Source organism: Lissotriton vulgaris, chromosome 1_1, assembly GCF_964263255.1.
Source record: "Lissotriton vulgaris chromosome 1_1, aLisVul1.2, whole genome shotgun sequence".
Taxonomy (NCBI): domain Eukaryota; kingdom Metazoa; phylum Chordata; class Amphibia; order Caudata; family Salamandridae; genus Lissotriton; species Lissotriton vulgaris.
The window spans coordinates 547,151,176-547,166,049 of NC_141685.1; the positions used below are offsets into that span (position 1 = coordinate 547,151,176).

The following is a 14,874-nucleotide window of genomic DNA, read 5'->3' on the forward strand; positions in this document are numbered from 1 at the left end:
TTCCACTGTGGGCGTATTATTAGTTGACCATGCAATGCCTATAATGTATCTTTATGCTCACAGTTCCTCAGTTCCCTCTGTAGCACTCTCTCGAGACTATGCAGATGGGGCCCCACTCTGCGCGTATACAATTAACGATTATTGGTATATATTCGCCACTGTTTCATTGCCTCTTCATTTAGCATGGAAGGCTGAGAGGTGGTGACCCGGTGGCCTTAATCAGGTCACTTTCTTCAATTTTGGCGCCCGATCAGGGACTCCTTCGGGGCATTATCCATCCATTTTCCACAGACAGAGGGGAGGACGAGGACATCATCAGGTCGGACTGATGGCTCAGTGATTCCTGCATGAACAGATACGTTTCTCGCAGATGCTGCCTCTGTCCCACCGGAGGGTATCTCGCCCAGCTGTCATCCATCCTGGAGAGCTGATACAACTGTTTGGTCCGAAGAGTTGGCAGTGAAGAATCGATGTACCACCAGGTGAATCTGTTTAAGTTTATGTGGTACCACTATAAGTGGGTTCTGTTTCAGTACTAGGACTGTTTTGGTGAAAAGTGTTAGAAAATACGTTGCCAGGTTAAATAAGGATTTAGTTTATCTTTTCATTGCAATGCCTGCTTTCAGTAAGATTCAGAGTTTGTGCTGTTATTGTTGTTCTAAAGGTCCACGGTTGGAAGAAACCCAGCCTGCACCTCCTGAAAGTAGTCCTAATTTTAATATGTATGTAAAACATGGCCTTGGCCCTATTATGTTTAGTACGTTATGGCACAAATATACGAGGGACAACGCAGAGTTACGGTGGCCTTTGACAGGCTCTATTGACAAACAAAAGATAGAATTTCTAAAGGAACAGTTGTTTAAAAGACACAGTAGACAGTCTATGTTTGATCACTTCGTACTTGGCAGAAGGAGGCCAAACAGAGGCGATTAAAAATGGATAAAGATACCAGAAAACAATATATGTAGACCCTTACACAAAAGGCTGTAGCTTATGATAAAGACAAGCAAGAGACAGGAATAGAACTCAGAGACAGGAATAGAACTCGAAGACAGAAGATTTCGGTTGCACATTGATATATATATTGCTCAGGAAAATGGTGATACTTTTATGGAGACCATGTTAGATACTCGACCCCCGCCACCATATGCCCGAGAACGGATATATCCTGTTCCCCATCAGCAACAAAAATACACAACAGGTGCATCAGCCTCTGAAGCTACTACAACTACTGCCCCAGCTAATATACTGCCTACTCCTTCCTTTCCATCACCACCTATGTCTGCAGCAATTCCCGCTACTCCTGTTACAGACACTCATCCTTCATTAACACTAGTTACTGACACCGGCACGTGGTCCGGAAGATAGAGATTAAACTGGAGTCAGGGAACGGTTGGGGTCTTTAATACGATCTAGAATGAGGGAGGAAGAGAAAAAAGTAATAGTGGAACAGGCAATACGGTGAGCTCGCAACCCAATTTACAGTATTGAGAACATATGCAATTAATGCGAGACTTCGACCCTTTTATACAGCAACATGCCCTTAAAAATATGTCTGCCACACTAATTGACCTCTGTCACACACACATCGAAGTGGAGCGCCCCAAATACTATTTGATATTAATGTAGGCGCTTATGTAACTAACATGGAGCCGGACCAAGTGTTCTAGAATATTTCCACTCTTGATACTAATAGAGGCAGACTACATGATAAGAGTCCCACTAAAATAACTCAGTTCCCAATGTGAGAAGTTCACTCCATTTACCTACCGCAAATTCCCACAGTGCTGTAGCTGCCAGCTTTCAGGAACAATGGGAAAGAAGTTAAGTTCTGGCCCTGAAGGCTTCATTGCCCGATCCTAGGAAAAATCCTACTGTTTACTATAAAGAATTGACAGAAGCTGCTTCTTCTAGTGTGATGACTCTTGCGGATGTTGAAATGTTTTTTGGCCTACTAGTCGCAGTTGATATTGGCTACAGGTACATACCCAGGACCATACTGCTGAGAAGGGTGGAATGTGGGACGCGATTAGGGGTTTGGACTGAGCTATAAAGCCAGGAGACAAACCAGGCGCTCGCATAACATACATCCAAACACTCATCCCTCCCAAGAAAGTTAGTTGGGACAGATTGCCTGCCTGCAGAAGAAAGACAAAAGTGTGATTTTTTTCACCAGGTTTGAAGAGACTTTTTGGATTATAGTGGGTAGGATATGTCTACAGAGGGGGGGGGGGGGGGGATCGTCCGTTTATTTGTTGAAAGGTTTGTCATTAATCTCTTTTCCGAAATAATGTCTAGACTTCAAGCATCTGAAAGCACCTAGTCCACGTCTTCGCCCTCTGTGATTCTAAATATGACCCAACATTATAAGCAAAGGGATAATGAAGAGAAAGACAACACTGGTAAAAGAAATAAGGATCTGAAGATAAAGGTATTATTGCAACAGGCATATCGAGGTAACACTAGAGGACGGGGACCACAACGACAACTTACACACACTGGACAGCCACCCATGATTCCACATACTGCTAAGTTTTTCTATGTCATTGATTTTAAAAATGCATTATTTAGCATTCCCAGACAGCAGGTATTTGTTCTGATTTTCACTGGCTGGCAAAAGTTTATGATTGTGTAGAGCTCCTCAAGGCTATACTGAAAGTCATAGTATCTACAGTCAAGCATTGAAAGGTGAGTTGGATTCATTCTCATTTTCTCTAGGCAATGCATTGGTACAGTATGTCGATGATTTGTTAATTTCTTCTTTAGGTCACCTTCGAAGGAGGGTAGAAGTTGAACGCCAGAATGCATCAGTACCGTTAATAAAATGCCCTGTCCACAAATTCAAAAAGAGGTGCATGCTTTTATAGGTATCACTTCCTACTGTCGAAAGTGGATCCCTAACTATTCCTTACTGCTCAAACTCCTGCTTGCAATAACAACAAAAGATGTCCATGAGCCTTTACCTTGGATGTCAGATTGTCAGCAATCTTTTGAAGAACTAAAAACTGTGCTTTGCTCTGCTCCAGTACTAGGCACGCCTGACTACAAAAAGCCTTTTGTATTATAGGTCTACGAGATGGTTGGTTGTGCTCTCTCGGTCTTGACTCAAAAAGTTGGCGATAGACAGAGACCGTGCGCTTAATTCTCCTGTTGCAAGGGCCCTCCTGAGTTATCTGCGAGCAGTCACGGCTGTAGCCACTTCCATCAGACAATTGGCTGGACTCGTACTCAATACTGACCTCACAGTTATGGTACCCCATGCTGTGGACACACTTATGAATAAAACAAGGACACAGCACCTCACTAGTGTACGTCTTACTGGCTACGAATTGACATTGTTTGCCAAACATATTACGATCAAAAGATGTGCCACTCTGAATCCAGCCACGATACTACCCCTCCCTTCCGAGAATTATACAGTTGACAAACAGGACTGTATTTTCCGAACAGAGGAAGAGACGAAAGGACGGGTAGACCTGACTGATGTTCCATTATCTGATCCCCAAGGAGAACTATATGTCAATGGCTCTTGTTTTTAATTATCAAATGGCACCACCACTGCAGCTTATGCTATCACTACATTGCCCACAGTCATTGAGACATCACGAGTCCCCTATCGATCGGCCCAGGCAGCAGAACGTGTTGTCCTTACGAAGCTTGTGAATTGAGGGAAGGGTTAGTTGTCAATATTTATGCAGACGCCAAGTATGCATTTGGGGTTGCACACAACTTCGGGCGACTGATGGCAGAGAGAGGGTTTCTTACGCATGGTACTAAGATACAACATGGACATTTGATATTAAAATTACTATCTGCACTAGCACTTCCTAAGAAAATGGCTATTGTGAAGTGTAGTGCCCACAAGAAAGTGACTGATGATGTGGGTAGAGGGAATGTGTTTGATGATCAGACAGCCAAAGAGATGGCTCAGAGTAAGACGAAGAGAATGTTTGTTGCAGGTCCAGCTAGATGGGTTCCTAAAAACACTATGTTTGAAAACACAGATAAGAGTGTGAAAGAGATATAAAGCGAGGCGATGATAGAAGAATTAGCTGTGTGGCATGAGAGTACAGCACGTTTAGATGAAGGATGTTGCATTGATTTGTCAGGAAAGCAGAAATGGATGTTACCTGATGCATATTTTACGCCCTGTGGTTACTATGGCTCATGGCCCAGCTCATATCAGTGCAAAAGCATTTCTAAATCATTGGCCCCAGTTTGGTGTAATGAGAATATCTCCAAAGAAGCTGCACAGTTAGTGAAAACTGAAGGATTTGTTTGATGCACAATCCTGGGAAAGGTACGGCCACACCATCCAGTAACTGCACCACCTACATTCCCTTTTGAAGTCCTTCAAATGGATTTAATTGAGTTAGAACGTTGTAACAATCTCAAGTATGTTCTAGTGGTCACATGTGCATTACGTAAATGGTGGAGGCATACCCTACTAAAGACAATACGGCTATTACAACAGTAAAGGTACTTATTAAAGAGTTTTTCCCCCGTTTCGGAATGCCCAGAGTTATTTTGAGTGATAATAGCTCTCATTTTAATGGGAAAGTGATTAAGGTAATATGTGAAGACTTGCATATTAAACAAAAAGTCGATGCCACCAATCACCCGCAATCAGCGGGACTAGTTGAGAAGTATAATGGCACATTGAAATTGAAATTGGCAAAAATTCAGGAGACCACAGGGTTGAAGTGGCCAGATGCTCTTCCTTTGTCCCTTTTGTCCACTAGGACTACAGCACACTCGAATTGTTACACACTCAGCTAGGACACAGACAAAGCATGACTAACGAGCTTGCTAAGGAAAGAGTGACATTAGAACCGCCATGCAAACTCACCAGGGTGGTTTCGCTGTTCGTTAAACTGCGCGAAGCATGGAATTACATGTGAAGGGCAGTGTACATGAGAATAAAGACTACAATTCCCATGATTCCGCTGCTTCCTCTTGAACCAGGAAGAGGAACATCTGAGGTTTGTAAGTTCAACCAGGAAGTATATAAATGGCTTCAGACATCGAGGTGGGCAGATTATTACAGTTATGAGGCCTGTGGAAGCGCTGCAGAAATTCCTTCTGATCTTTTCCCAGTATGGTAAGGGTGCTTGCACCATTTTCAGATTCTTTTTTGGGCTTTTGCCATGTTCGTATTTTAAAAGTCACTCCTTGCACTGTGCTCAGGTCAATGAGTAGGTGTCTGGAGTAGTTTTTCTTCCGCGTGGTGAATTTCGCATGGAGATGGTGCAGTACAACGAGAACTTGTTCTTGGGATTATTGGATCACACTATTTGGTTCGAAAATATATACAAACTATTGCGGAGGGGATAGGATTTCCTCTATATGAATATTTTTGGATTCTAAGGATACAATAAGCATTACCGAGTTTCAAAGCAAATAATTCTACCAGATATTTCTTGAGTTGCATTATTCAGACTACCATTACTTGGCATTCACAGACTATGCTAGGGGTATGACAAAATACCCAATCATCTTATATTTCTACAAATACTACTCCAAAGCCTAAGAGGTGGTAGTACGCTTTTTGTTAACCTGCATTATTCTTTGCCGTTTATTAACAGGGTTCAACGTGTGCCCTGTCAAGTTAAGGTTCCCTCCCTGTGATGCAATGCATTATTAAATGTTAGGTGGGTATATCAAATAACATTTCAAAAGAGAGAATCATAAAGAGGCAAGAGAGAGTAGTCATTCGAGAATGGACATGTATTACCAATAGTTTTTTTTTGGTTGTACAAATGAGGTATCCTTTCCAGGTTATAAGCCACTCATTATTGAAGAGTGAGAGGTGTTACATAAAGCCTATACTAATGCTTATCTACATAAAAATGGACTCAGTTACAAGTGTTGACACAAAGGCTTTCTTGTTGTTTACAGGTACATAAACACGTTCATGATATGTTTTGCACAGGTGGATAAATCTACACATATTGATAGTGTGTTTATATTTCACGTCTTCTTTTTCCCCCTCACTTGATCACCTTAAAATTCTGGTCTTTTATGGCATGCAGAATTGAGGCTATCAAGAGGTTGACCTATTGAGCATCGGACCGACCCACAGGACAAACCCACATTGTAACAAGAATAGGCTTATCACCTTTAGCGATTGTCTTTGGCTGCCCATCAAATGCCTGGGGGGGGGGGGTCCCTAGGCTGAACATTTTTTCTGATATTGAATATCCTTTATGGCTTGATTACAGTGGGCAATTGACGGAAAGTTTGCGTTCTATTCACGAACAGGTGCAAGACTCCTTTCCTCCTAAGCCAGAGGGTCCCGGCCACAGTATACAGCCAGGCCCGGACTGGCCGTTGAGGGCACCGGGCAATTCCCCGGTGGGCCGCCTGGTTGGGGGCCGGTTTTGGGGCCCTGGGGCCGGTTTTGTTACAGGGCCGTTATGCTGCAAAAATGGCCCTGTAACAAAAACGGCCGAAAACCGGCCCTGTCACAGAGCGAGGTCGCACCTCTTCCCCCTCCCCTCTCCTCCCGGAGGGGGGAGGGGAGCCGGCCGAGCACTTTGCCAGGGCCGGTTCTGGTTCCCAGTCCGGCCCTGTATACAGCCCGGGGACTTCATTCTCATCTGCAACTTTCAGAGGAAGAACATTTTGGGAGCCCAGATGGAAAGATCCTGAGCAAGTCCTTCTGGCTGCACAGATGGCTTTAAAGGTTGCTGGTCAAAAGAACTGGGTTCACACGACCCACAGCAAAAGAATACCTTTGCCGTTGTCTTACGCTCAGTGGGTCAAGGAGGGAATAGGAAACGTTGAATGTGAGCTGGTGCCTAGATTCGTGCCTTTCAGTGATGCAAAGTTGGTTTGGACCCACACAAAGAGAACGACGATGTTTTGAACGAGGCTGTCCCACCAGAAATACGAGTTATCCAAGAGCCTCTGTTTAGTGATCACACAGTGCATGGAGTTGCCAGGTACAACTTAGGTCCTCGGCTGAGAACTACCAAGTCAAAGAAAAAGAAAGACTAGGGATGGACTGCACAAGGTAGGAAAGTACTGAGTAGCAGTACCAAGGAGGGAGTGGAATAAAAAAAAAGGCTGCATCTGCTTTGCTCTTGTTTGAACATTAGTCAGGAAAGTATACTTTGAAAAGTATACCACCTTTATCAACGTGGGACATATTAAGCAAGAGCTTAGGACGGAGCAAGCTTCACCGCCAGTGCTCAAGAGCACCAACTAATGGAGGATAGGAGCCTGTACCTGGGAACACACATTTCTTATAATTTTTGGGCTTCTTCCTTTGTTTCATTATGCATCCTTTTGGTAGGCAAATGAATGCAGTCGCCAGTGGGTAGTTATAGTTGGGACCTATTTTCCATAGGAAATCCGCAACATTCTATGTGGAATAACTTTAGCGAAATTTTCAAAACTGGTGGGGCGCTCCGGTCCGCTCCTATCCTGAAAACCTCAGAGTGATTCGTGAAGCAGGGGCCGAGAAAAAAGGGGGGCCCCAAAATATGTTTTCCCTATGCAATTTTCCATAGGAACCGTTCATCGCGGCTACAGCCCGAACGGCTGAACGGAATTACACCAAATTTGACAAAGAGGTAATCCTCAGTTCATACTCGCGCCTTTCGCTTAAATGGTGTAAATCCGTTCAGTAGTTCCTGAGAAAATTACAATTAAAAGAACATATATATCTATGGCCTCAGAGGATCCCCGCCCCCTGTCGTGCACAAGCTGTATTCTAATTGGCTGTCAACACTCCAAATCAGGAAGTGTTGGCCGCCATCTTGTGCCACGGTAGAACTGAGGCACAAGAAACCTATAAAACAAGCGTGCAAAACCCGAAAGGGGGGCAGGGTAAAAATCAGCCAAATCCGATTTTTGCCCTGGGGGGACCGCATCTCCCCGGGACAAAAGCCCTGAGCTTGAAAGTATAATTTTGGGGGGCCTCTAAGGCCTCCCCGAGCCCCGGGGAACGCCACCCCGGGGCTTAAAAATTTAATTACGGGGGGCCAGGCCCCCCGAGCCCCGGGGACCGCCCCCCTCATTTTTGATTTAAATGGAAAAAAACCCTGTGTGGGGGGGCATGAACCCCCTACACGCCCCAGGGACCGCCACCTCCCCGGGGCTCAAAATATGTAAATTGGGGGGTCTGTGACGGGCCTCGCCCCAGGGACCACCACCTGCCGGGGCTTTACAAAAAGGTGGGAGGGAGGCCGTGCGCCCCCCCCCTCCTGGAGCCCTCGAGGGCCCTGGGGACCGCCACCCCCAGGGCTGGCTCCTGCTGTGTCCCGGAGTGCCCACCCCTGAGACACTACAGTTTTCTATTTGGAAGAGGAAGCCACTGCGCTGCGTTGCAAAGAGGTGGTGGAGGGCGTGCCCCTTTTTACATCTCTCTGCTACGCAGCTCTGTGGCGCTTACTGGATGTACTACGAATACAGATTTACTCACCTGTTATCAGGAGAGACCTCGGTGCTGCATCTTTGAGCCCAGTACTGATCCTAAAAAAGTACTTCTAACCATACTTACCAGTAACTTGAATTTCCTTCCATAGGCTAACATTGACTGGTTTCACTTGGAAATTCTTCCAAGTGTGGAGTTTTGGAGCTTTATAATATTCACCTAAAATCATCTGAACAACAAATTCAGATTTACTCACCTGTTATCAGGAGAGAACCCAGTGCTGCATCTTTTAGCCCAGCAGTGACCCTGAAAAGTAATTCTAACCGTACTTACCAGTAACTTGTATTTCCTTCCATAGGAATCGATTGTCTGGTTTTCACCAGAAAAGTTTTGAATTGTCTATTTTCACAAACTACAAAAATTCCTTAAAAATCACCTGTATGACAAACGCATTCTTTCAACTATTTACAGGAGATGCACCAGTGCTGGATCTAGGACCCACCACTGAATAAGAAAAAGTAACGACAACACTACTTACCTGCTAAGTGAATTTCCTCCCATAGGATAACATTGGTGATTCTATGTGAAAAGTGTCAACTTTTAAAATACAATAATATTCCTTAAAAATCACTACTGTAACCAAAACGTGTTTACTGTTTACAGGAGATGTCCCAGGATTGAATCTAGGATCCAGTCCTGTGGTTAGAAAAGTAATACATAAAGTAATTGCATTTAACTAGAAATTCCCATTGAGCTCAATGTTGCATTGTGTTGCCCATTGCAACAACTGTAACTAATGTATTTAAAAGACTATTGCCTATTCGCAAAGTATTTAAACTACAGTAATTCATTGTGTGAAAGTATTTTTGTAATGTAATGTATTATGTAATTATAATGTAATTTAAAAAATAAAATATCTAAAAATAAATAGTTTTAAAAAATGTAGTAAATCAGTATCATAAAAATAAATATAAGAATTAATACATTTAAAAATTGTCATTTACAAACCCTTAGAAATTCATTGAAAAAAACCATAGGTTTCAGATAGGTTATAATTAGGAATTAGCATTTAAAAAAGTTCGAAATTCAATGAAAAAACCATAGGTTTCAGACATGTTATAGTTACGAATTAGCATTTAAAAAACCTTAGAAATTCACTGACAAATCCATAGGTTTCAGGGGTGTTATAGTTAGCTGGACATTTCATTCGTACAAAACCATTGAAATTCCTTTGTTATAGTTAGTTGTACTAACTGTAACTCGCGCGCCCGCAATCCACTGCTGATGTCATATATTACATCATTCATGACATGGTCAGTGACATCACTTATGACATCATCCATTTGACAATCTGCTACAACTGATTATACATAGTATAACTTTTCAGCACTCACTAAAAAATATACAGTACCATTTTTAAAAGAATGACACACCAACACAACTTTCTAAAAACCTACTCACTGCTTTGTAGATCTACACATACTTCTAAACATTTACGTATACATTTACTCATACATGCTGACAAAGATCAATGGAACACTATTAAATATACCTATAGATTTATATTGACATTACCCACCAGCACACATTTTATTGATTTATATAGTCATCCTACTTACTTATGCAAATAATTCATTATACTTACATTTACTCAGCTATACACTCTTACAAACACCACTTTATTTATTTACATAGATAGTAACTCATATTAAGTGTGTTATAAAATCACTATTATAAGTATACAGTTTTCCATTCAGTCACTCAGACAATGACTGACTGGTATGTATACTTATTTATGTAGAACAACTGTCACATACACTGCGTTTTATATTTCAACTTTCTTGGACATGTATCATTGAGAAATATATTTACTCATCAACACACCAATAAAGAGATTCACCCACCCAAACAACTGTTTCCACATGCAGTGTTAACCTCATATACCTACTAAATCAACTATTTACACAACTAATTGAAAACGAATATAAAGTTTCACCTAGCTAGTAATCAACTTATGCAATAGTTTACACAAGAGACAGAGTGATACAGATATTCACACAGTTAAATCACTATTCCATATATTTAGTGAGACACTTTAAATTACTGACTTAGACAGTCAATTACAGTGCTACTAAATTCTCTATCCAGACACTTGTACATTCACTCAGTCTTCAATGCCTATATATATATATATATATATATATATATATATATATATATATATATATATATATATTACCTACTGGCAGTCGCCAGTAGGTAGTTATAGTTAGGATCTACTTTCCATTGGAAATCCGCAACATTCTATTGGGAATAACTTTGGCGCCGGTGGACGAATCTTCGCGAATTTCTCCAAGAAAATAGCCCGCTCCTTCCCTGAAAGTTTGGGGGGGGGATTCGTCAAGTGGGGGCCGAGATAAAAGGGGGGGTCCCAAAACGTGTTTTCCCCATGTTAATTTCCATAGGGCGGTCGGTTTCACTTTTAGCCCGAACGGCTGAATGGATTTCCACGAAACTTGGCAAAATTGTAGGGACTGGTAGCCCGATGTGCCTTTGCTTTGTCTCAAGATATGTGCTCTAGTGGATTTTGAGTAATTTAGGTTCAAAACAATATATATATCTATGGCAGCGCCCCGGTACGCGCTCCAGGCGCGCCACGCAACTTGCGTACAGAAAGCTGATTGGCTCTCAGGTGTCTGTAAACATTCGAAACAGTCCGGAGCGGCCGCCATCTTGTGTCTCGGTAAAATCGAGACATAAGAGGTGGAAAAATCAAAGGGGGAAATGCCAATAAGGGGGCAGGGATAGACCCCCCTGACCCCCTAGGTTTGATGTGGGGGCCATTTTTTTGGGATTTGCGCGGGGGGAGCGCCCGGTACGGGCACCGGACCGGGGAGCGTCCCATGGGGAAAAATGAATAATAGAGCTTTTTAAAAATGTAGCCTTTTTTTTATAAATTGGAGGTAGTTCTAAAAAGAACTGTTTTTTTTCTTCTTTTTGTTGTTTTATTTTTTTTATTGTTTTTTGAACATTTTGTACTTTTTTGGGGTTTTCTGAACAGTTTTATATTTTTTTTGTATTTTTCATGGGGAGAAACGAAAAAACAGGGAATTGAAAATGGCTTAACAGGAGTAAAAAAAAAAGAAAAGAAATAATTAGGGTTTATTGGGGCATTTGTGGTTGTCCCCAGCAAGGACGATGAGCTTTACGCTCTGTTCTCCGTAGGAGATGGTCTTCCCACAATATTTACAGATAATTCGGAAATCTGCAAATCGTGGCTGAATGCACGGCATCGTCTCACTTTCCTCTGGTGCCGACGGAGTGGGTTGCTTTCTTTTTGAGGTGGTGCTTGTGGATTGGGGAGGGTTACCTGCCAGTTCCCTCATCTCTGCAGCAGAATAATTTATTGGATGCTTGCGCTGCATGTGGCGTATCATCGTGTTGTTTCCAAATGAATATTTCTTATTCGGGTTTCCCCTGGAAAGTTCCACGCCACAGATTTTGCAAGTCACCTTGGCTGCATTTACTTTTTTCTTCCCCTGTGGGATGGAAACAAACTCCAATATAATGTGTGGTCTTGGCTGGTATGGGGTATTTTGTTCATCAAGCCATCTTCTCCTCCCTTCTTCCTCCTCCTCCTCCTCTACCTCCTCTTGTTGACCACCAATGATATCTTGTGGTGGTCCTCTTGGTGGTTGTGGTGCGATACACCAGCTGCTGCTGCTACTGAAGCCATTATAAAGATCAAAAAGGTACAGAGAGGTACAAACAGGTCTTCCTAAGTCAAAGGACAGTCAGAATAAGGAAAAAAGGTGGGGTCTTTCATCCTTTTGAAAAAAAAAATGTATTGAACCAATGAAAAGTGTTATTTTCAGGTCACATGACCAGGGGCTTCATCATTATGAAACCAAAACTGTTTTGAACCAATAAAAAGTGTTATTTTCAGGTCACATGACCCGACGCGCTTACGCTACGCGCCCCGGGGCGCGTCGCGTAAGCGCATCAGACACCTACGTTGCGCGATCGTATTCGCTCGAGTGCTTCCGGGTGCGTTTACGCTGTGCGTAGCACGCGGTCGCGGCTACGCGATACGTCACGATCATGTTTTTGTTCGCGATATTTGCGCTTACGGGACGCTCCCCGGTGCGCGCCCCGGGGCGCTTCATAAAACTACGCTTTCCGGGGCGCTCACCGGGAGAGCTCCAAGGCAAAAAAAACATTTTTTTAAAAACAATATAAAAAAAAATTGGGCAAAATTGTAGGGACTGGTAGCCCGATGTGCCTTTGCTATGTCTCAAGATATATGCTCAAGTGGTTTTTACGAAAATTAACTTAGAAAAAATATATATTGGGCTACATTGGGCTATATATATGTTAGAGCCCAAATGTATTTTCACAACAATGGAGAGAGAGAGGGAAAATAATAATGCTAGGCACTATGTGAGGTGGGAACTCCTGGTCCCCCAATTAATCTGAAAAAACAATAAAGGAGTAACCCCTCGTGGGTAGAGAGAAAGGTAACTCTCTTACAATGAGCACTAGTGCTCTGGTTAGCACATTTTGCCCCAACCTGTTACTGGATAAAGCATATCCTTATAGAAGACCCCTCACTCACCAACCTAGTTGGTGACATGCTTCATCATCGGGGTCCCACCCCATAGGCCGAGTGCCTACAGGGTGTGCTGCGACACCTGATTACAGTGGAGCTGGTTTCGTTTTTATGTGTACAAGACTATCAAAATTGTGTATTAAAAAGGGCCAACACTACTCACTTCAAGTATTTATTCTTGAGCGCTTGAACCCTTAGTAAAAATAAAGTGTGGCACCTTTGCCCAATTAGGAAGGCTTTGGTGTCAAAAAGTCGTGTTAAAATATATAAAAATAGCGAAAGTGTGCTATGTGAATGTGAATGTACAAAACTATTGTTTAAAAAGGTCTACATGTTTCAACCCAAACATGGATTCAAGGGTTTTCGTCAGGACCGTAGGTGATTTGAACTGGGTGGTCCGCCCACGCTAAGGAGCGTCCTGCCCTAGTTCAATTTAGAGATCGTAAATAGGGATCTCGTGCAAAAAGGTGCGTTTTTCACTTTTGAAAAAACCTATGAAAAGACAGGGAAACAAAAAACAGGAAGGGGTCACACACGGGGGTAGACAAAATGGATTGTACCACATATAACATATATATTCATGATTATTTAGGAACAATCATAATATCCACGTGTGGAATCATACCAGCATATCACTATCGTGATTAGAACATATCTACTGCGTGGGTGGTCACAGAAATATAGTGATAAAATGCCGGGAGGTGCCTTTCAATCAAAGGGCAGCCGCCAAATGAGAGGTGTCGATATGGTTTGGCGTCTGGGATACGTGAAAATCAGGGGTCGATAAATGGGAGAGTGACCTGTTAGCGTGCTGCGCTGTGAACGGCTGCCAAATAATTGTGAGCAGTCGTGAGAAAAAACCGTCTCAATAGGTATTGAGGCGGCTGGTTATTCAGTGCTTACGCTTGAAAGCGAAACTCTCGCTTCATAGGCACCAGCGTTACCAAGTGGACAGGATTCCGTTCTCCTGTAGGTGAAAAAACAAGTTTCCAGTGTCAGCGCTGTGATCAAAGCGCATTGACAATCGAGTATTGCCCCAAGAAGAAATAGTAAATAATACAGGCGGTCGTTCCCGCTTAGCGGTCCTTCAAGTGTACTTACTTGTCGCTTCTGTTCATCAGACCGATTAACCTACTTGGTTCTTGCTCGGCGTGCCCCGTGGAGTGTCTCCGGTGCCTGTTTGCCGGTAATGTGAACACTTCCTCGTTGGGCGTTGCCGGGTCACGTGTGGTGAGCACGTGATCCGGAGATGGCCAATCACAATCTTCGGTGAACACTGTTGTAGGACTTGCCCGAGTCAAGCAATGTATACATTGCCATGGAGACAGGTGCAGTGATCTCGGGCGGACAGCCCTCGCGTTGCTTAGCTATATTTCTTGGGTATTTTTATCGTGTTTCTAAGCACATACATGGGAGTGGATGGGCAATATTTACAAGGTGTTTAGTATACAGAGATTACTTTCAGGACATAGGAAAATGATTGTTTTTTAGAGACTTTGACAAAACCGGACAGGTATAAGATAAATCCGTCGGGTGGGGTGCTCTCTTATGTCAGTACATTGTTCCACGGAATGTTATCGTTTAAGCCGGTTTTGTGCGTGGAAAGTCTGTAGACCCACCTCTGTTCCTTCTCGTATAGGCGTTTTTCTAGGTTTGTACCAGGTTGTATTTGTTCAATTATTGTCCACTTTATGTCATCAGCAGTGTGACCTACCGACAAAAAGTGTTCAGTAAGCTTTGTATTCGTTTTCCTGCACCTGATGGTGCTTCTGTGCTCTCCTATGCGAAGTTTTATTTTTCTGCTGGTCATTCCTACATAATGCAAGTCGCATGGGCATGTCAATCTGTAGATGACATTCTCGCTATTGCAGTTGGTCTGTCCTCT

General features: G+C 42.9%; 1 protein-coding gene across 2 annotated transcripts in view; it reads right to left on the minus strand.

Annotated features, from left to right (window-relative positions):
- BRDT (bromodomain testis associated) overlaps positions 1-14,874 on the minus strand; it is a 2,469,968-nt gene that overhangs the window by 722,079 nt on the left and 1,733,015 nt on the right. The gene's annotated exons all lie outside the window — the stretch shown is intronic.